Source organism: Pezoporus wallicus, unplaced genomic scaffold (assembly GCF_028554395.1).
Source record: "Pezoporus wallicus isolate ANWC-B61680 ecotype Strahan unplaced genomic scaffold, APGP_CSIRO_Pwel_v1 contig_5261, whole genome shotgun sequence".
NCBI classification, from domain to species: Eukaryota; Metazoa; Chordata; class Aves; order Psittaciformes; family Psittacidae; genus Pezoporus; species Pezoporus wallicus.
This window is the reverse complement of record NW_026642423.1, coordinates 7,198,205-7,222,893: the sequence shown is the minus strand read 5'-3', so window position 1 is coordinate 7,222,893 and position 24,689 is coordinate 7,198,205. Positions and strand designations below refer to the sequence as shown.

General features: G+C 38.6%; 1 protein-coding gene across 4 annotated transcripts in view; it reads left to right on the top strand.

Annotated features, from left to right (window-relative positions):
* Positions 1–24,689, top strand: part of MYLK (myosin light chain kinase) — a 226,943-nt gene that overhangs the window by 18,050 nt on the left and 184,204 nt on the right. The window contains exon 2 of one of the 4 annotated variants that reach the window (XM_057430190.1): positions 10,754–10,895. The exons of the other annotated variants lie outside the window; for them this stretch is intronic. The gene's annotated coding sequence lies outside the window, so the exon portion shown is untranslated. The remainder of the gene's footprint in view (positions 1–10,753; positions 10,896–24,689) is intronic. 4 annotated transcript variants of the gene reach the window in all.

Sequence of the window (24,689 nt, the reverse complement as noted above, 5' to 3'; positions counted from 1 at the left end):
ATTCAATGCCCTTTTAAGGGTTTATATTAATATCTATACTGTCAAGGCAGAAGCCTGTGACTCTTCCTGGCTTGTGTATTAGAGGACTTGCATTTGATTTGGCGAGACAGTAAACATTTTTTCATCTCGTGTGTGTACGTGTGTCAAACTGAGAGGCCTTCCTTACACTTTGAAGTTCTCTGAAATAGTAAATCTAAATCCAAACAATGTTGGGGAAAAAAATGCTAATGGTGTATGTCCTTTAAAGAAAACAGGAAAAAAAACAAAGGAGAGGAAGAACTAGCTAGGCCCTGGGGAATGATCTTGACTGTGCCTTATTACCACAGCTTTATCCTTTCCAGTTTTTAAAGGTGCTGCCAGTTATTGAACTCTGACCTGACTAATCTATTGGAGGGATGCCTATAGACTGTGGTATTGATATTGTTTCCAAATGGTTTTCTGGCAGGCCAGTTGGCAACAAGATGTCATCTTTGAGGGGAAATAGTGTGACTTTCACCCCATACCCACTCCCCCACCCCCCCTTTTTTTTTTTTTTTTTTTTTTTACAGAGCTTGTCTCAGCAAATAAATACCAGTCACTGGGTCAGTCGCTCTGAAAAACAGTAGTCTTCTGTACATTTATTGCCATCTATAGAGCAATACAGTAAAAGGATATGATATCTATATTGCTTGCAGAGATATAGAAGCCCTGTAATACCTGCTCCTCCTTCAGCCAGCAGGGAGCTGTATTTTGAAGGTGCATGTATCCTGTGCATGTGGAATCCATGGGATAATCCCAGACATGTTTCTTGGGACAAATACTGTATTTTACAGGACATAATTCAGAGACTTAAGTTCAGTCAGTGCAGCAGGCAGCAGCTGTTAGAAGTTCTTGAGATACCACTGTTTAAGAATTGTCTTCCTGTTTTAGTTTGATGTATCCCTCTGCATATGGCAAGGGGGGTGGAACTAGATGATCTTGGGTTCCTTTCCAACCCTAACTATTCTATGATTCTATTTTGTGCTTTTCCCAGGCAGTCTTGATATGGGTGTGAAAGGGTTAAACTGAATTGCTGACAGTATCCTGTGGGTCAGAATAAATGACTGAACTGACTCTTCTAATACTCCTCCCTGCCCCTTTGTGACAACACTGTAGTGTCCTATCCACTTTTCTGTGCTGCCAAGAAATAGCTCTTTTTAATTGACACACTGTCTTGTTTGCACAATGGCCACATATACAGCTGGTTTCATTTAACCCATGAGACTGAAATGGTTTGTGAAGTGGCTTCTTATTTTTATTGTTAAAGCAAAGATTAATCTCTAACCTCTTTTTCTTTACAAGGGGATTTCTTCACTATATTTCTTCAATATATGAAGTAAAGACTTTTAGGGCAGAAGAATCATCTGCAGTTCTTCTTTTGGATCTGAGGTTTTTTGCTCCTAGAAAAATGTTTCATTTCTCTGAAGGGAAAGGGTCTGGATTCAGTGGGAAGTCCCTATCCTAATAAACTGAAAAGTAGCTCACTTTCTTGGCAGAATTTGCAACCTATGCTGTTCCACTGTCACTAACTCATTTTAAAACCAGTTCAACTGTATCTAGATGAGCTGTTATCTGTGCAAGCAGTAGCGTACAAACATTTTGTGCATCATAACTTAGAAGGAATGAGATGGAAAATTGCCTGGATTTCTTCCACCTTCACTGTGTTGATATTTAATACCACATCCACACAAATGTGTTTTTCTACCTATGGACACGCTTTTCTTATCTGTTGATCTCTTTCAGTGTCAGAAGGTACCAAGATGGAATGAGGTGATGTGTTTTGCTGACCTTGGGACCTCACATGCCCCCTCTGGCCTGTGCAGAAAGTACTTTATTGGAAGGTGGATGCACATGTTTTAACATATAACTCAGGGATACCATTGTAATGTTGGACTTTTGGCACTCGAAGAGAAGGATATAATAAACTGCTATAGGAATAAAAGTCCCAGACAGAATTTCAAACTTTAATAACAGCTTTTGTTGTGAGGAAGCCCTGAAATTGCAGTGGTTCTGAGCCAGGCCATGCTATAAATCTGAGACATTACAGACAACTTGCTAGTAATGTTCTCTGAGATTTCTTACTGAAAATGTGGTTTTTATTGCAATATGCCTCCTCATTCCAAGAGGACTGGCAGCTGGTTCTGCTACTGTTTATGCCAACAAGGCCGTAATTCTGTTTTTTCTCTTAATCACCAAATTAATTTTCTTCTAGAACAGGAAACAGATTCTTCCTTTTAGATACAAGTTTAAGGTGGTTTTAAACTTGCTACGACCTCTAGGTTGGTAACGTGTGGTATAGCAGAGCAAGGTTCGTGTTTTTGGCAAAGCTCTGCTTATCTCCCTCACTTAAATTCAGTCTGTGGCCTGTCCTCTATTAGCTTCAGTACCGAGTCCTCCCTGTTTCTGTCTACAGCCAGGCCAGTAAAAATGCCATAGGGATTTGAAATGATGCATTCAACACATAATGGGAGAAAGCCAACTTCTGCCATAGTTCTAAACCAAATAAATCCCTAATGCATAATTTGTCTTGTCTGTATCTGGCCAAATGTTCCCATGCAGTAATTAATGGCAACTGTCTGGTGAGCAATCTCTAATGCAAGGATCACTAAAGCTTTCTGTGAGAAAACTTTTGAGGAAAACCAGTGTTCCAAAATCATTTCACCACTTCTGTTGTCTTCTGAGGACCCACAGCAGCCTGAAGAATACAGAAACAACCAAAGTCTTTTGCTAGCTTGTATTACAAAATTAATGTGAGAATACATATCAATGTCATTGACTAGTGTCTTCCATTGAAGACGAAATTACTCCAAAATGGGTTCATTGCTATAGATGTTCGACTGGGGCAGGGAGTGCCTTGACTTAGTCTGTCTAAATCAAAGAAATACGGCACAGAGGTTTATGTTCCCAGCTTAATTCTTTAAGTTGTGGGCAGGGAGGGAGGAAGGGAAGTGTATTCAGTGGTATGAGGCTAGAGGCAAATTGCCCAGATCTGCCTTCAGAATTTTAAGCACAACTTAATTTCAGAAGGAGCTGCATGACATAATGAAAGGATAATGTGGTACACAGAAGAATACAGCGCGAGTACTGTCCTTGCAGGAAATGAGACCCAGTGGTCCACGTGGGCTTGTCCAGCCTTATTTACAGGAGCTGTGCCATACAACCTCTTTAATACTCTGACCTTTAAGTGAAAATTAGGTTTGCTTCTTTAGTTAGTGGGAAGCTGCTCCTCTGCCATTTTTTGAAGCATTTTCTGATTTCAAATCTAAATATAGTCACTGTTCATTTTTCACCTCTGACTTCTATATCTCTGGTTATTCCAGCCCCTTGTGAGTCAGAATTGTTTTATTTATGTATTTTTTTGTTTGATTTTGTTAGCTTATCTGTTAGCAATATGCTATTGAGTGGGGATAAAACCTAGCAGATGGGTGTTTATAGTGAGCAAATGAGCCAAGAGGGTATGTAGATGCGGAAGTTAACCCAGTTATGTTGCAAAACTCTAGCTTTGGGTATAGAGTTATTGCTCTCCAAAGTTGCAGCTGACCTCTTGCTGTGCTCCTTTGCCATCTGTTGCAAGAGGAGGTTGGAGGGCACTGGTGGTCTTATGCTCACAGTCCCTAGAAATGCCCTGATATTACACAGAGAAAGGTGGCAAGAAATTGACATGGTATTTCCCAGTTCCTCATTTTATATCACAACTTAAGTCACTGAAAATCAACAGTGTGTTTAGTCTTTCAATGGCAAAATATGATGGTGCAGAGTGTTAGCTGCCCGAGTTGACTTAACGAAGTTTGATTAGTCTGAGAATATGAGGGGTAACACAAAATAACACTTAATTTTGTGCTAATTCTAGTGGTTCCTAAAAATAAATAAATAAAAAAAGATGATTTTTTTTTTTCCATCAGTGCACTAGGGATGAAGCTGGAATGGGTGTTATTTGTTCTCTAACTTGTTTGCTTTTTGTTAGTAGCATTTTTCAGAAGTATCTATATTCCATTGAACATCAGTGGAATTTAGCACAGGGTATCTGAGTAACCTTCTGAAAAATAAGCTTTCTATGAGCTATGCTGCTTCTGTCACAACTCTCTAGGGAGGCAACACCGATATTTTTGGAGCAGGGACATTACCTGCTTTGCCATGGTTCTCTTGGGTATGGGCTGAAATAGAATGGCAAGTTCCTGATCTGTGTGGAAATACGAAACAAGATGGTTGTTCCATGGTTAGATGCATGGAAAAAATGTGAGTGGTTACCTTTTTTGGGTTGAAGGACTTAACACAAGGTTTGTTTAGGTATGCAGGTCATCTGCCTGGCTATCTCCTTTGCCTATCTCAAACTTGTTCCTCAGGAAACCAAAATAAGATATGCAAGGATCAGGGAAAATACAACTTGAAACATGGTACATTTTACTAATGGAGTTTATGCATCAGGAAAAGCTGGTAGGTTGTATATTATGATAGGAGTAAAGAAAATAAAAATTTGCAGTAGCGACGACATGAAAAGCTGGTTTGCGGTGAAGTTACTAAGAGTCTTTATTTTTATTTGGAATAGTAGGTGAACCCCAGAGAGTACTGCTTGCAGATTGCATTGCTCCTGACTCTATCTGACCGCTTGCTTGGTAAAAGCCTTGAAATAGTGCAGTTAAACATACAAAGTTTGGGTTGTATGAAGGTTTGAGAGGAATGTTTGAATTGTAGGCTTTCTTCCAATTTCACCTTTGCTTAAAGCATTAACATGCATACAGTTGCTTTGTCCCAGTGACAGTCATAAGGTTTTGATATAGCTCTTCATTGTGAAGCACATTTGAATAGTTAATTGCAATTTATATCAGTCCACCTTGGGAACTCAGAGCAACAGCCTGTCTTAGGCTACTGTGTTGCCATATTTTCTGCTTCTTCAGCCGACCCATAATATTGAAGGTAGTAGGCAAATACAATAAAATTGTTTTATAACTTGCATCCTCCTCTTCACAAAACTCTCTTGTGAACTGATAAGACTCCACCTCCCCCCACACTGGAAAGTACCAGAAAACTCCCTTACAGATGTCTCGTAGCCTTGCTTTAAATTACAGTTATGGGCATTATTACAAAAACTCAAAGGTTAAAGAATGTTTGGCTTGTTATCTACTTAGGTGGAGGATTATAATGTGTATTTCACTTACTTCTGCAGAGCCTGTAGTGTTTGCTTCATCTGCAAAAGCACTGCTATGGTTCTTGCCTGTGCTCCAGCTTCCGATGCAGTAAGGGCAAACCCAGATTTGCCCTCTTTCATTTGCATAAAACAATGTTGAAGCTACCCAGCTCCCCTCCTGTTCTGTGTTCCCCAAAAGTATTCTAATATTTGGAATTTGTAAACACAGGATTTGGGATTCCATGTGCATCTGGAACTGATAAACCATTGGCATTACAAAGATGTAACCCTTTACACCTCTAACCTAGGAATTCTCTAGTGAGAACTTACAGGCATGTCTGATGTAGATGCAGGCAGATTCTTTGCAGCTAAAACCGAAATGAAAAAGTTGCTGTTGAATGAGTGGAATTTTCATTGAAAACTATGTCACTTGAGGAGGGCTGTACAAAGACTATAGAATCTCTTTGGCAACAAATACAGCCATAATGTTTTGAGCTAGGGACTGAGGAGATGCAAGTCAAACAAAACTTGTCAGATTGTATTAGTGGGGGAAAGAACCTTCTGGAAGAGACAGGGTAACGAAAGAAAAAACCCAAACCCACAGCCAAACGTAAACCTCACCCCTGACAGAATCTTGCATTAGTTGAGGTTCAGTGAATGGCTTTGTTGAAAACACAAGAAAAGGATTTAAATAGAGAAGGGCTGATAAGGTGCAGGGCATCACTGATCTGTTTCCATAGTGATACTGCTCAAACAGAGGCTTAAAGGAACATGAATACCATTGCAGCTGAACTCTATAGAAGATACCAGTCTTCCAGTGGTGATACTGGCTGTTGATTGTTTGATGTTTTTGCCTATTAGTTCGATTTGTGAAATTGGTGGCAAGGAGAAAAGCAAGGGCTTACACAAATAATTGGCTTGACAGACTTCTGCTTCCTTCCAGCTCCTGCTTTCTGGGTTTTACATGCCCTCTCCACTCACTTTCACTTTGACTGTTGCAATTGTTAAAATCTGCATTCAGGTCTTTTTAGAAGAAGAAATAGGCACCCCTTGCTTGCCTATACTGAAGCAAACACAACGTTATACCAGTGTGGGGTTTAAGTATGCGTGTTTTCATGTCTGTGCAACTGAACCATTTACTTGAACGTGAGCTCAGTGTGAGTGTAGCATCATATATTAGGTATTTCATGTTGCCCGCTGTCCTAATCATCCTATATCCATTGGGAAATTCAGTAAGCATCACCTTTTTCATAACTGATGCTTTTCCCTTTGAAAAGCAGGGTCAAGCCCTGGTTAGAAAAAAGCCTGTTTCATGTTACAAATACTGTGGTGTTGGAGTTCTTCCATTTTTCTCTTCAAAATTGCCATTCTGCACATTTTTCTTAGCTAAGTGTACTCTGAAAATAAGAACAATCCCCTTAAGTTATAGCTGTATAGAACATATTCTAAGATGAAAAGCATACCAGTCATGTGTCTGCCTAAATTATGGTAAATTTTCTTTTTTTAAAAAGTAATCTTTATTTAAATAAAACTGCAGCAGTTCTTGAACTTGAATTTTTTAGTGCAAGCTGAATAAACAACCTAATAATAAAAAATTACACAGAAAGACAGTAGAAAAGTTCTTCGTGTTTCTTTAGCAGCTGAAGTTCAATACATAGAAGACTGAGGCAGTATAGAAATGCTGATTTTTCTGAGAATGGCCACTTTTAGACAACTCTCAGACATGACCATTTTCATGTTATAGATGGATTAGCTGGCACTTACCATTACCATGACTATTCTTCTCAAGATGTTTGAGACCATATAGAGTCATTGGAATTGCACCCAGTCTGGATCTGATCATTAGCCTGTTACCCTCTAAGAATACAAGCAGTTTGAATTGAAATATTATGTAAGCATTGAATCCATTGACCTTTGGAGTTAGGGAGAATTGCCTAGGGGAGAGTTTTGGCTTCAGTACAGTAAATGGATTATTTTTTTCCCCTAAATTGATTAGTTGGCCTAAATTTTACCTTTACAGTAATTTAAAGTAATTTGAATGCATATGGCATTTTCTGTGTGTTAATTCAATAGCTGTTTTATGAAGACATGTGCCAAAGGTGCTCAGAAGCAGAGGGGAAAAAAGGCAAATAACTGCGAAAGTGCAGTGTCTTGGCATGACCATGCTAACTTTTAGCATACTATTCTAGTTAGACTGTGTGTTTGTTTTGGTTAAGGAAACAGGCTACTACAAATGTCCTGTAATAGCATAAATTTGGGTATCTAACTTAGACCACGATGATGGCAACAAATGTGGAAGAGAATACATTTTAAAATGGATGTTTCTGCAGAAACTGTATTTTGTGTTTAAATCAGTTTTTCCATATTCCATGGCTTTGTTTTTTTGTTTTTTGTTGGTTTGGTTTTTGGTTTGTTTTTTTTTCCTCTCAGTCTGAACCCTTCTGAGTGCCAACAGAGCAGATAATACTCATTAAATTCTTCCCCTTTCCCACCCCTATCTTAAGGACAAAAAGAAGTTTACATTGAAATTTCTTATGTTACTTCTTGGGATAAGTTGGGATGATCCAGGAATTGCAGACACTAGGGCAAAAGATTTCTCTCTAAGTAGGATGGAAGAAAAATGTCACTTTTAACTAAACTCTGCTTTTAATGAAAGATGCTGTTCTATACTGTACTATTTTATTTTATATTAAATTCTGTAAATTAGTGGGACACTGAAGATCCAGTCTCACTTTCCTTTCCAAAGAGATTTCTCTGGAATCTCCTACTTCAGTGGCAGATTTTTCAGAGATTTCATATATAGTCTTGCTATTGAGCTGTCAATCAAATATCAGCCCACAGTTAAGTGAAGGGGAGTTACAAAGATGAAGCAGACTAGCTTTTCTTAATAGTGGCAGATGGAAAAATGAAGGGCGGTGTCCACAAGTTGTAGCTTGAGTGGTTCACATTGAATCTTAGGATGGTAATGTAGTACTTGGGTTGGTTACTCAGAAATATTGTGACACCTCAGTTTATGGAGGTATTTAAGGCTTGTCTGAACAAAATCACAGCTGATCTGATTGGTGGTTGATAGCAGTTCTGCTTCAAGTGGGATATTGGGTTACTGATGTGGAAAGATCCATTCCGGCTAACATTTCTGGGACTCTGCCACAATGTTATCGGTTTATTAGCTTTCAGTCTTTTACCCTCATCCCTTAGTAAAATGAAGACCTCGCAGCCTCTTCCAAAACCGGTGACCTCTCAGTCTGCCTGTGGTACTGGTTCATAGCTTATACATTTAGATGGTGCATTCAAACTTAAAGTTTACGAAGCTGTCTCTGTCATCCTGATTCTGAACTTCCCAAGTTCTCAGCAAGCAATGCTACATTTTTATCACATTTTCATTTGTGTGGGTGTTTTTTTTCTGGTGTGAAAATCTCTGTTTATTGATCTTTCCTGGAATTCAAAATGTCCTACATCTCTGCTATATTCTGTGGGCCTAAAGATGCATGTTCTGAAAACTCCACATGATATCTATAGAGTATTTTCCTAATTGTTTGGAGTATAAAAGACCAGTGCTCCCAACTTTAAAGACTGTGAAATAACATATATTTTTAAAAGTAGTAATATCATTCAATGTTGTGTTCCTCATTGTGGCATATATTTTTCTTGAAAGTCCTATAGTAGAAGGAATATAGTTGCATTTGAAATTTCTGCATGCCTTGTACAGCTTCTGCAGCAGTTTGCGTCTATAATATCTGGGTAATTTCTGTTTGAATATGAAAGGAGCATTACATGTTTGGCTGGAGTCAAAAGTAGTATAGCTCTAGTTTTTGCTCTGGAGCTTGCATTTGTGTTTTGTTTATGTCAGTTTGGCTCTTTGAACCCAAATGCTTGCCTGTGAAGAAGGTACGTGTTAAATCATCTAATTACACCTGTAGTCTATGAAAGTCTGTTACTGAATGGGTAATGACAGAAATAATCCACATGCTGGTTTGGGTTAGCTTCCTGTATAGTTAGAATCACAGAATTTCCGAGTCTGAGCAGACTTACTGTCATAATCTCTATAGCTGGGCTTTACTGTCCTCCACAACAGGAAAGCTCTCTGACATGACCCTTGTTTTGATACTTTACTTAGGTATGTGTGGACGTCTCCATTATCAGTGCAACTCACTAAAGGTGTCTCTTGTATCTTTTGGATATTGGAGAAATATATTAGAAAGCTGAGGATGACAAGTGCATTGTCATGCTCATGCTTGTTTTAAGGCCGATTACTGCTTCCATAAGAATGTGGTGCCTTTTACCTTTAATACTTGCTACTTTAAATTCAGTTTCAGGGAATACAAATATTGATTTTTAAAATCCATAATAGGTAATACTATTAGAAAGATTTTTATAAAGACACGGGTGAAAAAGCTGAGAAAAATCATACTCACCTGTCAGATTAAATCTTCTCTAACAAACAGGAAGTGAATGTTACACTCTAATTCTGACAATCCAGTTGTCTAATGTATGAAGAAACTTGGATTGCTGTAGCTTGTGAGTTTTATCTGTCGTGTCTGGGGTTTCTTTGAGAATGGAAGGTTGCCTGACAGTCCAGAAGGAGGTAATTTTGCCTCTCCTTGCTTGTACATGGGCATTTCCTGCCTCTTTGTATGTCCTGTTGTCACTTCGGTAGGAAAGGTGCAGCCGTCTAAATTTTACCATTCTTTGACCAAATTATTACCTCATTGTGTGTTAGGATGTTCTATCTATCCTGATATTGCAGAAAACATCACTCTTACTAGCACATTAACTGACTGCTGAACTGCACACAAAGATAGGCTTGGATTAGTTAGTGAAGCATGCTACCAGCTTTTAGTTGAGATTAGACATTAATTTGACATAGTGGACCCATTTCCACACTGTCCACACTGTCATCTTCTTAAATAAAGAAGAAATATGGTGAATTTAACCTAGAATGTGTATCTAAGTAAGAAGGGACCTTTGAAATGTTGCATCTTGGAATAGAATAAGCTACTCAAACTCCAAATTCTGGTCCTTTTCAGTGTAATGTGATTTTTATTTTCAGTCCTGATCCAGTTCCCACTGTGCTTGGGTGAAGGCTAGAGTTAGAAAGGGAAGGGTAAGAATATGAGAACCGGGAGTAGGGGAATGGGAAAGAGGAGGCGAATGTGGTTGTTGGTAGCAGTTGATACTTCAAGTGCTGGTCCAACTTCTCTCTAGACTGAAGATTAGAAACCTTTTCATGTTGCTGTACAAGCAGTAACAGACACAGCTCCTGGGCTAAGGAGTTTCCACTTAAAAATGCAAAGGTGCCATCCTTATACAAGCAACTCTGTCCTGGAAAGATGAAGTACCTTGACAAAGGTCACTGTAGTTACACCTTCTCACAGAAACAGACAGTGGCTCACCAATGCTTTCTGAGTTCAGGGCATTACTACCAAGCCAAGCTTTTCTTTCCCTAATGTTTTCTAGCAGGCTAGTCAACAAAACAGAGTCAGTTACCAAGGAGCTGGCAGAGACCTTACCTGGGCTGTGGAAGGAGTATGTGTGCATATTCTATGCCCAGCATAAAACTACAGTTCTGCCTTCTAAGGGCCTTTGGTAATAATTTTCTCTCACTTGCAGGCAAGCAGTATTCTACCTGTGGATTTGGTATCTTAGAAGTGTCCTGAACTAGTTGTGGTTTTGGAAGCCAGTGTTGCATGCACAGAACCCGGAAGCTCTCAGTGGGTGAGAAAAAAGCAACCTTTACCAAGTATCTTTTGAGGTATATACTGACTGATTATTTGTTTCTTAAGAGTTTATTAATATTGGTCAATCTTTGTCTTAGTTAACTTTAAAGAACTAGTAAATTAGGAGCTTTCTTCTACTTCTAACAGAATCTGTATTAATTTTTCTTGTTCTGGTTGTTCAAAATGAGAAAATGACTTAGTCATGTTGCAAGGGAAAAAAAAATCATTAAAGACAATGAACAATCTTTCAAAGGAAGTGCCCCACTGAGAAACCTGACACCAGTGGTTTGGGGTTTTTCTCTTTTTTTTTGTGGGGGTTATATTTATGTTCGTCCCTCCCATCCTTAGTCACCCCTCTTCTTTTGAGTGATGTGGAAAATGTGGGTGCCAAAAAATAGCTAGATGAAATATTGATAAATGTGGGAATCCCTTTCTTAAAACAGAGGCAAATTAGAAGGCAGCTGGTTTTCATCTTTTCTGTTAACTTGGGAGGTGGGTGTGTGAAGAATTGAGGCCACTGATTTATGTACCCATATCATGCTCTTGGAGGAGGGGAGAAAGCAAGAGTGCTGAGGGTGAGAATCAAGCACACAGCATTTCTTCAGGCTTCTAGTCATTATAGATTGACTTTCAAGAAACTGAGTGAATGTTTTTTGGGTGTTGGTTTTTGTTTTTTTTAAATCTTTTTGTCTCTGCTCTTTGTCAAACATTGTAAATGCTAGGGATGATATGAGACTAATTCATAGTATGTTTTATTCCCAAAACAACCTTCTATTTGAAAACTTTATTGAAGTGGAATGCGCATTTTCTGATGTTTACAGCATTAGGGAGACATTGTGGTGTGAAGCATAGTGTCTGTGTAAATTCTAGATTAACTATCAGAAATGTATTATGTTAATAAATACAACTGAGGATTTGAGAATCCCCATGCAATATATTAATGGAGAATGTAATTTAAATTCTTATGTAGAACAAGTGGTTTTGGCATTACTATGGATAGTAATTATTTCAAGTTGTCAGTTCTGGGGGAGGAAAATAACAAAGGAATTATAATACAAGAATAAACCAGAAACATTTATTCTAGCATTTTCAAACATTATACCTACAGCCCTGGGTATAACTTAGAAAGGGTCGATACAACTGAGAAGGTTTCAGAGATAGGCAGAAAGATCAAAGGTAGAGAACGATATCCATAGATCCAGAGAGTAAAGTAAGGCTCTTTAGCTTCGAAAAAATCTTGGTTGATGGCTGAGGGTGTTGTAAAACTAAAAACGGTGTGGACAAGGTACCAAGGAATAATTGGTCATAGCTTCCTTTGCATAAAGGGAGAACTCAGTAAAACTAAGACAATGAGCTTAAAACAATTCATTTTCTGTTTGTTTCAATATGAGGCATGTGAAGTTGATTGTGGAACTCACTGCAATAAAGTGTCACAAAGGCCAAAATGGGTTCAGGAAGAGGTTAAATTCATAGAGGTTAAACTTGAGGACTATGAAACACCAATGGTCTGGCTTCTTAAGTCCTTAAAATACTGATTGCCAGAAGTCAGGATGGTGTATCTGGGAAAGAATTGCTGTAAGCTTACCCTGGCCTTGTTTTCTTTCTCAAGGCAAGCACTACTGATGGTCACTGGAGATAGGATATGCATGAGAATGGGACAGTGGGTCACTTTTATGGCTTGCTTTCCAACATCTCTGTCTGTCTGACTCCATTTACAGACATGATACTCCAGTAATGTTCCATTTAATGATCAAACTACAACCTTATATTTATTGTGTACTCCTCTCTTTGTACGTCAAGGTATACAGTAGCTCTGTCTGCCAGAGCATCATCCAGGAACTTCTCTGTTACCTATTCATTGTGGTTCCATGCATTTTCTGAATTATTGCTTTGTGAGGTCCTGATTCTAATTCTGTACTGTCTCTCTTGCAGCATCTATTACACTCCAGCTTCACTTGCTGTCACTTTAATCATCTTGGAAGGTTTCTCCACTTCTGCTTATTGAAGTTATTTACTGTTGTTATCTAGGTAATGTAGCTATTGCTTTCTTAGGACCCATGCTTCTTTCCAGCCACTAACCTTTCTGTTTGTCCACTTAAAGTTTTAAGTATTTCTACCTTGAAATAATGTGTGGGGGGAATTTCCTGCTTTTGTCATGGAAAAGGTGGAAGTGTGGAGCTCTCCTTCATGTTTGTGAATTTGAAGGAAGCAATACTGTAAACTTTTAGTGCTGTAAGGCTCCTTTGACAAGTGACAGACAATTGTATTTCACACGGGCAAAACGGAAGTGAGAATTTGTTGCTCTGGATTTTGGTTGTTGAATCCTGTAACGGCCATGAGTGAATTCCAGGTCAATGCCAATGTCACATTCACTGTTAGCCAGTGCAGCAAAGCTGCAGGGGTGCACTGGTTTGTTGACCTCTGTAGTGGTGTGCTCAGAAAGTGTTTGTATTTTTGCTGTTGTCCCAGAGACTGGGAGTAGGAACTTGGAAATCTCCCACTACAATCAATAGGAAATCAGAAAGTTCTTGCCAGAAAGAAAAGAATTCTCATTCCTTTCTGGCTCACTGCACATTTTTGTGGTCTATGTAATATTCCAGCTTTCACACTCCTCTGGGGGTGCAGAGGTAACTGCTTTCCTCCCTGGCCATGCATTTTAAAATACAGCCTTGCATACATTGTGAATGTATGCAACTCTAGGCAAGCCATCTTCAGGGAGCTGAGGAAATTGTTGTGCCTTCCAAAAAAGGATGTCACATTGAAAAATGCTGCCCTCAGAAAATGAAAGAACTGTGGATTAAACACAGGACTTCTAAGCGAGTGAGACAGGATTTCTTAAAAACGACTAGACTAAAGTCTGGGAGCTAGACAGATACCGGTTATATTCTACTATTATGAAGTTTTCAAGCTAACTTTGTGGGTTTTATAGTTGTGAAGAAACTGTTCAAAGACAGCAGTAACTGCTGCAGCAATAGTCACCTGAGTTGGCTGGCAGCCTGAAACAGTAAGCCTTGAGGTCCAAATTCCTCTCATTCATTCAATGGATGGCTAATTCTAGTGGCATTGATACAGCTTTAAAGGTGAACATTAACTGTTTCATTGTGCATCAAAGCAGCAAGGAAAATGGGAGGGAATGTAATGAAGGTGAGTAGTATTGTGTTGGGCAGTCTTAGCACAAGGTGAGCAAAACACTTGGCTTCTGAGCGTCTGTGCAGCCCAAGAAATATTAGCTATAGATAAGCAGCAGTGAACAATGGAAAGTATGAAGTAAAGAAAGAGAAAGGAAAAATAGAACTTTGTCATAACATTTCAACTGGAGTTAGTCTGCTGACAATCTCATGCTCACTGAATTCTTTGACACCCTTGACATGTAAAAAGGTTTGCTTACTTCCTGGATTTGGTTTGTTACCTATCTATCCTGAAGGAGGAAAGACTAAGTATGCTTCCTACCTGATAAGTAGAAGGTTATGAGATATGGAATTGCATGCTGTGTTTTGTTGCTGACAAAAGAATAATTTCCACTTTTCATTTAGAACAAAATGGTTTGTTTGAGAGGGGAGAGTACTGTTGCTATGTAGTCTTGCTCAGGAGGAGTTGGTGTGCCCTTTAAAAATGGGCTTGTGCCTGACTTAGAGAACATGGAAGAAATTTACTATATGAGCTTTTATATTAAGGCAGTTCCAGCTGCTAAATAACCATTCTAAAGGGCTGAGACGCGTCTAAAAATCTCCTTTCTCTGTATCACACTCATTGACTTAATTGCTCTAATTACAGGTAGTTACTGATATTTTTCAAATTTCTCTTATGCTAAAGGAATTTGGTATCATGATTTGGAGAAAAGACTGCTAGCTGGAATGACTTCAAAGTCTGGAAAGAAGTCAAGTGGTATGAAAGTAGAAAAGGAAAGTAGTAAAGCTTTCCAAGATTTTCTGTGTAGATACATTATCCAGCAAGTAGAACTCTTAGATTCACATGGAAGTCAATTCTCCAAAAGTCAAAAGCACATAGACATTGGAAACTGTACATAATATGGGAATATTAATACGAATATTTATAATTAGTTATAGCAAGATCTTCTTAGACTGTCCTCTCCCTTTGCAGATTCTCCTTGTCCAAATCCATATGGACATTAATGCCGTTGCAGTTTTTTGCCGATAGGCCTGGAAGGTCAAATAGCAGATTTAGTCCAGAATATGTTTCTGGACAAAATTGTCTTAATTCTATTCATTACGCCTTGAATAGGAAGTTCCCCCAGGAAGTATGAATCACTTTTGGTTTTTGAGTTGTTCTGGGTGCCCATTGATAAGCACTGACCTTCAAAAATGATGCTTTAGGTTTTTCCATTCCAGATCCATGGGTTTCTTAACACATACCCTACCTTTTGTTTAGAAATTCAAAACCACAGTGAAGTGGGCAGTAGGGCTTTCATATGTGCATGCAAAACTGTGTCAGGGCCAGCTTTAAGTCTGCTTAGTTTAACACTCTGCCTTGAGTTATTACTTTCCCTGATGCATCACCTACTTTCCTAAAGAAGGGGCCAAATGCTGTGAAACTTGTTGGAAAGGTTTAAAATCTTGACTTGTTCTCTGTTCCACTTGTCCCGTTTTTCTCAAACTCTCCACAATTGGTAATTCCATTGTCTGTCCCATGTTCTTCTAATTATAGAATCAACTAGTTTGGAAAAGACCCGTAAGATCATCAAGTCCAGCCTTTACCCCAGGACTGCCAAGTTCACCACTAAACCATGCCCTAACACTAAGCCCTGAGGGGCACCACTAGGGACCTATCACCAACTAGATGTGACACCATTTACCACCACTCTTTGAGCTCTGCCATCCAGCCAGTTTTTTACCCACTGTAGACCTATCCAGGCCATGAGCCGGTTTCTCCCTCCTAGATATTTTTCCATTTTTCTGATCTTGTTGCCATAAACTCCTAAACTGGCTCATTTTCATGACTTGTAACTGTTACAAAATTTTTCAATGGTAGCCAACTCTCCATTCATTTTCCAGTGTCTGAATCTGACAGCCTCTCAGTCCTTTTAAGCTGATGCTGTGTCTACTACTGCCCTAACTGATCTTGCTGACCTTCTGAACTTTCACAGCATATAAAACTATAATACCTGGAAAGCAGTTGACATGACTGTGTCAGTTATTAATGCTAGTGTTCCTGGAGGCCTTACTGTCTCCCCAGTAAAACAGGACCAGAGATTGTCTTTGTTTCCCTATGGCTGAATTCAGCCAAGATCCATTCCTACCCAACTTCTTAAGTGACTTGAAAACACTGAAATGAATTGCCTTAAACCCTAATAAGTAATTTCTATTACTGAGAAGGATGTATTCACTGCCAGCATGGTACTGGTGCTGAAAGTGGATTACATTAGCCTTTTGTTTGAAATCAATTGAGTTTACAATTCCACTTCAAAGTCTTTAGAGCTTTAAAATAGATCCAGCAGAAACTGTTTAACAAGTCAATGCTGTCCTGGGATTTGTATTGTTCTATCTTTAGTTGTGAGGAGGAAAGACTTCATTTTCCTGTACTTTCACTTCACCAAAGGGTAGTGGTGTAGAACAGTAAGCAGCCTATTCAGTTTTGCCTTACTACTGGTTTGCTAGGTTTTACCTAGGTGCAGATGCCTCCCTACATAATGAATTGCAATTCCTGCACAGTTTGAGTGCTCTCCTTTTAAAGCTCGATTTATTGTTACATCGCAATGTACTTTTAGATTGTTTCAATTTTCAGAAATTCAGTTATGACAATGAATCCCTTAAAAAGAGTTTATGGAAGCTTGGAGCCTTTTGGACTTCGCGTGTTAATTTCTTATTCCTGCTGTACAAAGGACAGCACATTGTTTCAGTGACCAAAGCAAAACAAAACATTGATTTAAGGCACAGATGATACCCTACCATTTCAAATTCATAGATTTCTCATCCACTGTATGTGTTCTAGTGAAACTGACAAACCAGGAAGCCTTAGTTTAAACACCAACTGCTGCTTCTGAGCTGCAGAAGCATTTTCCATAAAATAAAGGGCTTTCTTTAACCCACACACAATGAATAGACTATTTTCTGCATAAGTAGGCAGAAGGGGAAGCAGAGAGAGAGTGGGTGAGTACCATTGTTTCACCAAATGTTTGAATTGGCTCTCTCATTTGTGGCTCAAGTGGCAAGGAAGCTTCAGCAAGCAACAAGGTGCGCTTTACCTTAGTGAAAGGCTGCATCAGTCTTGGCCCACTTTTCAAACCTTCTCACTCAGGAGTTTTCAAACCAGCTCAGGAGTAAAACTTCCATATTTTTCAAGGGCCACTGATTTGAAGATGAAATGAATCATAAACTGTCAATAAAACATCAACTCTCAATAAAAGTCATAGCTGTTTCTTTTTAAGAAGTAATTTAATCTCTACTTGGAGGAGAAAGTGTAGGGACTGAGTTATTCACAAAGCCTGTCAAAAATGAAATAGGTAGTGAAGAGCAATGTGCACTCAAATCAAGCCTGACTCCTAGTGTGTTGAGCATGCAGATTTTTCTGTGGTTCTGCACAGAAGGAACCCCAGATAGTTCTGGATCTCCCCTACCTCTATTACCCTCAAGGACAGGAGAAAGATAGACTCATTACAGTCTTACAATTTAAAGACCTTTTAAATGCATTGAGACACTTCCCGTGCACTTCTCATACATTAAGTCATGTTGAAGACATGAAGTTCATAGCTGGTGTGTGATTCTGGCAGTGTCTGAAGCAGAGTTTCCCACAGGCTTTGAATACCTGTGGACACCTGGGTCCTGATTCCTTCTGAGTAAATTACATCTGGTTTTGCACTTTTTTTCTTTGAGAAATTACCTCTTTCAGACTAGCCTTTATCTTTCCGTGAAATGCTTTAGCTGTGACAAAGGTATCATTTTCTTAAATAGTTTTGCCAGAAAAGTCCTTGTTCATCCTACCCCATCCCCTTAATGTCCTGTCTATTTCAGAGGAACTTAAAAGAGAATTCTGTTGTCCAGTTCTTACATGTGGCATCTCTGACACCTAACACAAGGCTCTGCCTTGTTGCACAAATAGAAGCAAAGTTAGAGTAGTCTAGAAGCATGAAGTGCTAAAGTTTTGGACTATCCATAGCATATGCTGTTCAGAGATTCCTTGTTCATGTAGCAAATGCACAAAATACTAGCATTGGAGCCAAACAGATCTTGGTGTGATAGTTAATTGATAAAGCAGCATGACTGCCTCTGTAGCTGTTGTTTTATAAAGCATGCCTACAGATTTGTTTTGCAGTACTAGCAAAGACAAAGAGATTTAAATATCAAGTGAGCAAAACTTGAATTGGATTTTATACTTCGAACTTTTATCTCACAATTTTTAATATCTCTGCTTTCCAGGGTACGTAAAACTGATTATAAGACTGGAGATTTTGAGAAAAGGAGGCTTGTTTTTGCCTTTTCCTGAAGACTTGTGCTAAGGATGAGGGGGAATGTAGTAAATCCAGACCTTGTGTTTAGATCTCGGAAAAACATGCCAATATCACAAAAAGGCTTTGAATGAACAATAACAGATATTTATAGATAGTTTCCTCTGTTTGGGTGCAATCTGCATCCTAGCACAAGCTCTTCATTATAGACACTGGTTTCCCTGTGCTGGTACAGGAGACACATCATTGCCTCATGCTACCAAGCACTGTGGTTTCTCAGAAGGAAGAAAAAGGCTTAATGTTATTTGTTCAACCCAGCCAGAGATCTACTGTTTATAATCTGAAATATCATAAAATGTGTTTTCAATTACCTCGTGCATATTTTTAAAGAATTAAATTTCCATCAAAGGATTTTGCAAGCTGTTTGATCTCCCTGTGTCTAAAGAGCCCAATCTGACTGGAGATAGTTTTGTCTGAACGCACACAGCACAGTTGTAACAAATGTGCCCTTTGAATGTGTGTGACTTAAGAGAAATCAGTCAATTTAATAATGAGAGAAGATATGGTGGGGGGCTCATTTCCAGTGTTAGCTGTGAAATAATTAGGTAAAGGCTGGGTGTGTGAAGACACTATGGCTCTTTTGTGCTATGTGGCTGACTTAAGCTTTTGGTTTTTTCTCTGTTAATCTGGATATAATATTCCATTTTCCAGACATCTTTACATGTGAGACAGAGCCCTACCCCACTGTGAGAACCTGGAAACAAAAGATGTAGTATTTTTTTGTTGCACTGAAAAAAGACTGCTTGTGATGCTATTGTGCTGGGCTCTGTACAAGCACGCAGATTCTTTGCACTGAATTTCAATATATAAGCCAAAGATAAAAAGAAGAAAATAATAAAGAAAAACAAAATGGTTTTATACAGATATAGTGTCAGTTTGAATTCCTACTACTTGATTGTTCTGCCTGCTAGGCCATATTGTTGTTCCAGTGTCAGGCTCTAAATAGTATAATGATGGAATTCAGATTCCTGCCACTCCTGGATAGAAACTGCATTTCCCAACCTAGAAAAGTAAGGAAAAAAAAAAAAAAAAGTCCACGGTTTTGCTTTCTGTCCTGATACATCTTATACAAGAAACACCTGAAAAAATTGGCTTAGGTCTCAAGAGTGATAATTAGTCCAGTGGATTAGCATGCTTGTGCTGCTATTTTAGCCTTGGAACTGGCCTGGATATGTCTGTAGAATACTGTACTGCCCTGATTAAGCTTACATGAGATGTAAGAACGCTTTTCCTGTTCTATTAAAGTAGCTGTTATGTTTCCTTTATCAGCACAGATATTTAGAAATAATTCTCTTACTGGAGTCAAGCACATATGACGGCTTTTGATTTCTTTTCCTGTCACCCTTTATTTCTGGGGAATCCTAACATGCAAGCAGAGGGTTTTTTATTCATCTTGCTTCTTCCCAACCTTTACTGCTCATCTTAAATCCAGGTCTTGTTTTGGCTCAATTAAAGTTGAGTAGCTATTGATATTGCTTGTAATAGGTATTATTTTGCAGTCCTCTTCTAGAAAGCTAGATTTATCTGCATTTAACCATAATGGAAATATATACTGTACCAAGTTAAACTGAAATTAAGTCAGGAACACTTATTTATATGTATCTGTATAGTGGCATTTGATCCATCCTTTGCAGACATTATAATCATTACTTAGAAAATGCCTAGGATATCACAAATAGATGTCAGATAGCAAATAAGCAGCAGTAGGTAAAGCCTTAAAAATACAAAGAGCCTTTCTATGCAGATGTCATCCGTATTAAGAAGAAGGAAAGAGAAAGCCAGACACATTGTACAGCAACAGCATGGCTGTATCTAAACAGAAAGGGGCCTGTTTTTTCCAGAGTTTCCAGTTAGTGATAGTAGAGGTAGTAATGAGATACAGAGCTGCTTTCCATCCTACTCTGCCAATTCAGCTCCAACAAAGGTGCCAAATAATTTTCCATTTATGAGCCTTTCAGTAGAAAACAGCTTTAGCAAAATCCCTGCTCTTTTTTCCTGCTGAAATTGGCTTTCCCAGTTTGTGATATTTGCTACCTGTCTGACTGTCATTAGGATGGAGCAATAGGAGATTTGTATAAATTATGTGTATGGAAAATCCCTAAATCATTCACTAGCTTAGGATTTCTGGAAGGGAAAGTAGTGACATCTCTAGGGATGGTTTTTATATCAGCTGGGCCTGATGTGTTTAGCAGGCTAAATGCTCCAAATAAATCCATCACTGGCATCAACTGCATCAGAGCTGGATTTTCTTCATTTATTAATACATCAGTAAAAACACAGCATCCATTTCCAAGAGTCAGTGGAAATGGATCAAATTCAATATTTATTTTTATCCACACTGTGTTTCAAATTAATGTTTCTCTACAGCATGTACAAATCCATTAATGTCTCCCGACCTTTGCTTCTACTAAAATCTGAGGGGAAACTCCCTCGTATCAAAAGTGCCCTGACTGCAGCGCATGATGTTCTGCTTCTACGCTGAGTGGTTAATTCTAAGTATTTATTGACACCATGCAAGCCTTAGTGGGCCAGACTGGGTTGGCTGGTTGGTTGGTTGGTTTTTCCTTGTTTGGTTTTGTATTTGTTTTTTTAACCAATATTGTAAGGAGAACATATTACGTGTGCTAATTTGGATCTTATTGCAAGGTGAACTCATGTTTAACAGTCATGTGTTAGATCATGTGTATGGGAGCAGAATGTGAGTCACAGAAAATGGGATGCTGCATCTGAGAAAGCAGCTTTGGAAGCATTTTGGGCTAGTACTAGAAAAGCAAAGAAATGAGGATTGTTATTGGGATGCTGTAGGCTAGAGATGTGATTAAGCCCTTACCGAAACACAGAGAAGGGAAAGCAACATCAAGGGGAAGAGAGGCGGGGATGTTACTTCGTGGTAACACTGCAGAAACAGTTACACACTTACCACATCCAGTTCTGGTAGCCACACTTCATGAAATAGGCTGAAATCGGAAAAGATTCAGCAAAGAAATGAGCGATCAGTTGTCTGTAAAAATGCCTTGAAGCCAAAGATTAAAAAAACCTGTCTGTTAAAAATGTGACTCTGATCATAATTGTACCTACCTGGACAAGAGGTTACTGATGGTATAAATAGACCCAAAGGCTGGAATCTGAAGGAGAGTTTTATTCTCACTAGAACTGAGATGGCAAAATGTTTAATGATCTTAAAAACAAAAAGATAAATATGGCTTTAGAGACATTTTAGGGTGTCTGGATGTCTTCTCTAAAGGATCTTAAATAAGTGGGGGAATTCTTGAGTGATTTCTTTGGGCTGTCTCACCAAACTCAGACCAAATGATTGGAATAATCTCTTCTAACTCTGAACTTCGTACAAGTTCTCAGTTCCCAGTTTGAATTAACTTCAAACTTCCAGTTCATAGTCCGGTTATAGTCTATCTGAAGACCTATGAAGAAGCTAATTAGTGTGGTCTGATTTTTGGAGGACAGGTAAGTTATAAAGCATCCTAACTGGTGCCAAGGCAAAACCTCATTAAGAGGCTGTGTGACTTTGATAGTTAACTTCTCTATTGTTACCATATTGCTTTAACTCTGGAGTTACAGCAGGCTGTCTTCCATGTTGAAAGACTCATGGACCAAATGAAGACTAGAATCTCTGTACTGTAGCACAAGTAACCCAGGGGAGAATGGGAGTGTACAGCCAGCCTTAGAGCACAGGGCAGAGCAAACTTTTGAGCTTTAATCCCACTTCAGCAGTATTTGTGAACTGACTTTGGTCAAAAATATTACCAGTGAGTAAGCACAAGCGTGTCTGCCTAGAATGAATATGCTGAAGTATGAGATTTGTGTAGAAGCAGCAAGGGATGTTTGTATTAGTTTGGGGTTCTTTTTTGAGTGAAACAGAAACTTAGGGAAAACTCAAGCTTCATGAGGGTGATTTGGTGGGGTTATTTTTGTTTTTTTGTTTTTTTTGTCCATTGTAGCCACGACCTTTAAAAAGAATAATAGTAATTTGACTGAAGAGAGCCACAAAGAGCAGCTGGATAGTATTACTGTTAGGTGTGTCAGCCACAGGAAGGCCTGCAGTCTCTTTCTGTCAGGGCTATGGGAAAACTGGTAATGTTTTAAAATGCCTCACTCCTCAGCTCATACTCAAATTGAAACACAAAAGAATAAGCTCTCTTTATCCTCAGTCTGTTTCAGGAGTCAGCTACTGATAATGAAAACATGTATGGTATTCTGCAAAAAGGACTTACTTTAGGAGTAATTTTCAGTCTTTTAAAGAGAGTTGCCCCTTATCAGCTGCAGGTAAGCCTATCTAGTTAAGAATATATTAATCCAAATTTGAAGGGGAAAAAAGGCTGAAAAGCAATCAGGCTTTATTATGCAAAATTTTCAAGAGTAACAGTACAGTATTTCCACCACTGAGTGAAAACTTGGCCTGTGTAGTGCTTTTCATGTGAACACATTCTTTTTTTTTTTTCAAGTAACCGTATTTCAGAAGACTGTGTTTATTTCAAAATATGCAAATCATCCTGGGTGAAAGCTATGAACTTTACCTTATTTGCTTTGTTTGCAAATGGCCTTGGTCTCTCTCAGATCCATAGGAATTGAATAGTATGACTACCACAGTGGAGAAGAATTTAGGCTTATAAATTGCAGTTAGCAATATTTGTAGAAGAAGGCTTCATGCTTTCTTGGGCATTCTAAGGAGCAAATAATCTTCAGGGAGGTGGCAAATTCTTTTCTATTTATGCCGTCAGTCTCTATACCTCTTCTTTCAGACTTTTAGCATGTCTCTTGGAAATATCCAGAGAGAAGGGGATGGTCAACATGTTTTCAAGCAGTTTTTTGCTTCATCTGTGTTCACAAAGCTCAGACATACAAGCAGTAACCCCGAAAATTTGCTGAGTTCCAATTTAAGAGATGGGTACCCATAATTAAAGTTCTGTGCTCAATGCATCTTAGGGTGAATTGTATTCATTATTGGAGGGCATCATAAACCTAACACCACCAAGCTTGACTGAAACAGTGACTAATCTGTAGTGATTTCTTTACACATGAATCTGTTGTCTAACATTCCTACCTTCTCTATTTGCAGATTCCTTGGTAATCTGTACAGGACAGTCTGCTTCTGGCCAACATGCTTACTTTTTTACCAAGCATGTTGTCTCATGACACTTTCTGTATATTTTCTTAAGTTCTATGTGTAGCAGCCATTTTTGCATCTTAAACCGTGTTAGCTCTTACAAAGAAAAAGAGGAAGCTGGATTCTACCTTTTTTTTCTGTACCTGTTAGCTCTGAATGGGGCATGATACTGCACTAGACTAATCCCAAGTCTCAACTCATTAGCAAGGCACCAAAACAAGTCTAGGTCTGAGCTAGAGGTAAAGAGAATGGCTGAAGAACTAAAATAAAGCAGTGGCACATTATCTGTGGATATGAAAATGCACTGTATACTTGCATGTCTCCGAATTTCGAGACAATGGAGAGGGAGGAAAGACTCTCCTGTGGGCAGGCTTGCTGTTAGAAGTGGGAAACAATTTTCCTCACCATTCTTCAGGGAAGAAATAAAATAGTTGTTTGGGGAACTCGCTGTAAAAGGCTTTTTATTTCTAGTTATTAAAAATCTCATACGGCCAAGCAGTGGTTCAGGTTTGTTTCTATACAGGGAGTGGCATTTATTTTTACCAGACATGGCTCAGCTCTGATTAATTTAAATCCTGATTAAAGGAAAGTGCTATGTTTTGTGATTTGACTTCCCTTCCCTGTCCCCTCCCCCATCAAAAATCCCTACAGAGGAATAAAAAGAATACAGACTCCCTTTAAGAGGCTATATTAAAGGAACTGTACCTCTCCAAAAATCTGATGCAAGTCATTGTAATCCTTCCAGCCCCCCCTCATGAATAGCTGCTGTTCAAATGGATTCAGAAATCCTCAAAGACTGTTAGATGAACAGGATTATTTTATGTAGTCAATAAAAGGAAAAACAATAAACTACTATGTGCAATAAACATAAAAATTCTAGATTAAAACATTTTTGCAAATTAAGGTCTTATCAGTTTTTAAACTACTGAAAGATCTGAGGATCTTTTTCTTCCTTTTAAGGTTAAAAGTTTAATCTGGTATAGCCTTCTTTTGGTTAAAGGTATGTAAATGATTCTGTTTTCAGTTACTGTGTTTTCCACTGTTCATGTGTGTCTGGACCTGTAAATAACGTGTATAAAACTCATGAAGATAACAGCCCCATTCCTGTAAATTTATTAATTCAGTGCAATTTCGATCTTGTGTCCTTTAAAGGACTGTGAATTAAGCTTGCAATGAATTTCCATTTTCCCTATTACTGGGTGATGTCTTTGCAGGCATAAAGAAAGAATATGAATACAGAGAGAA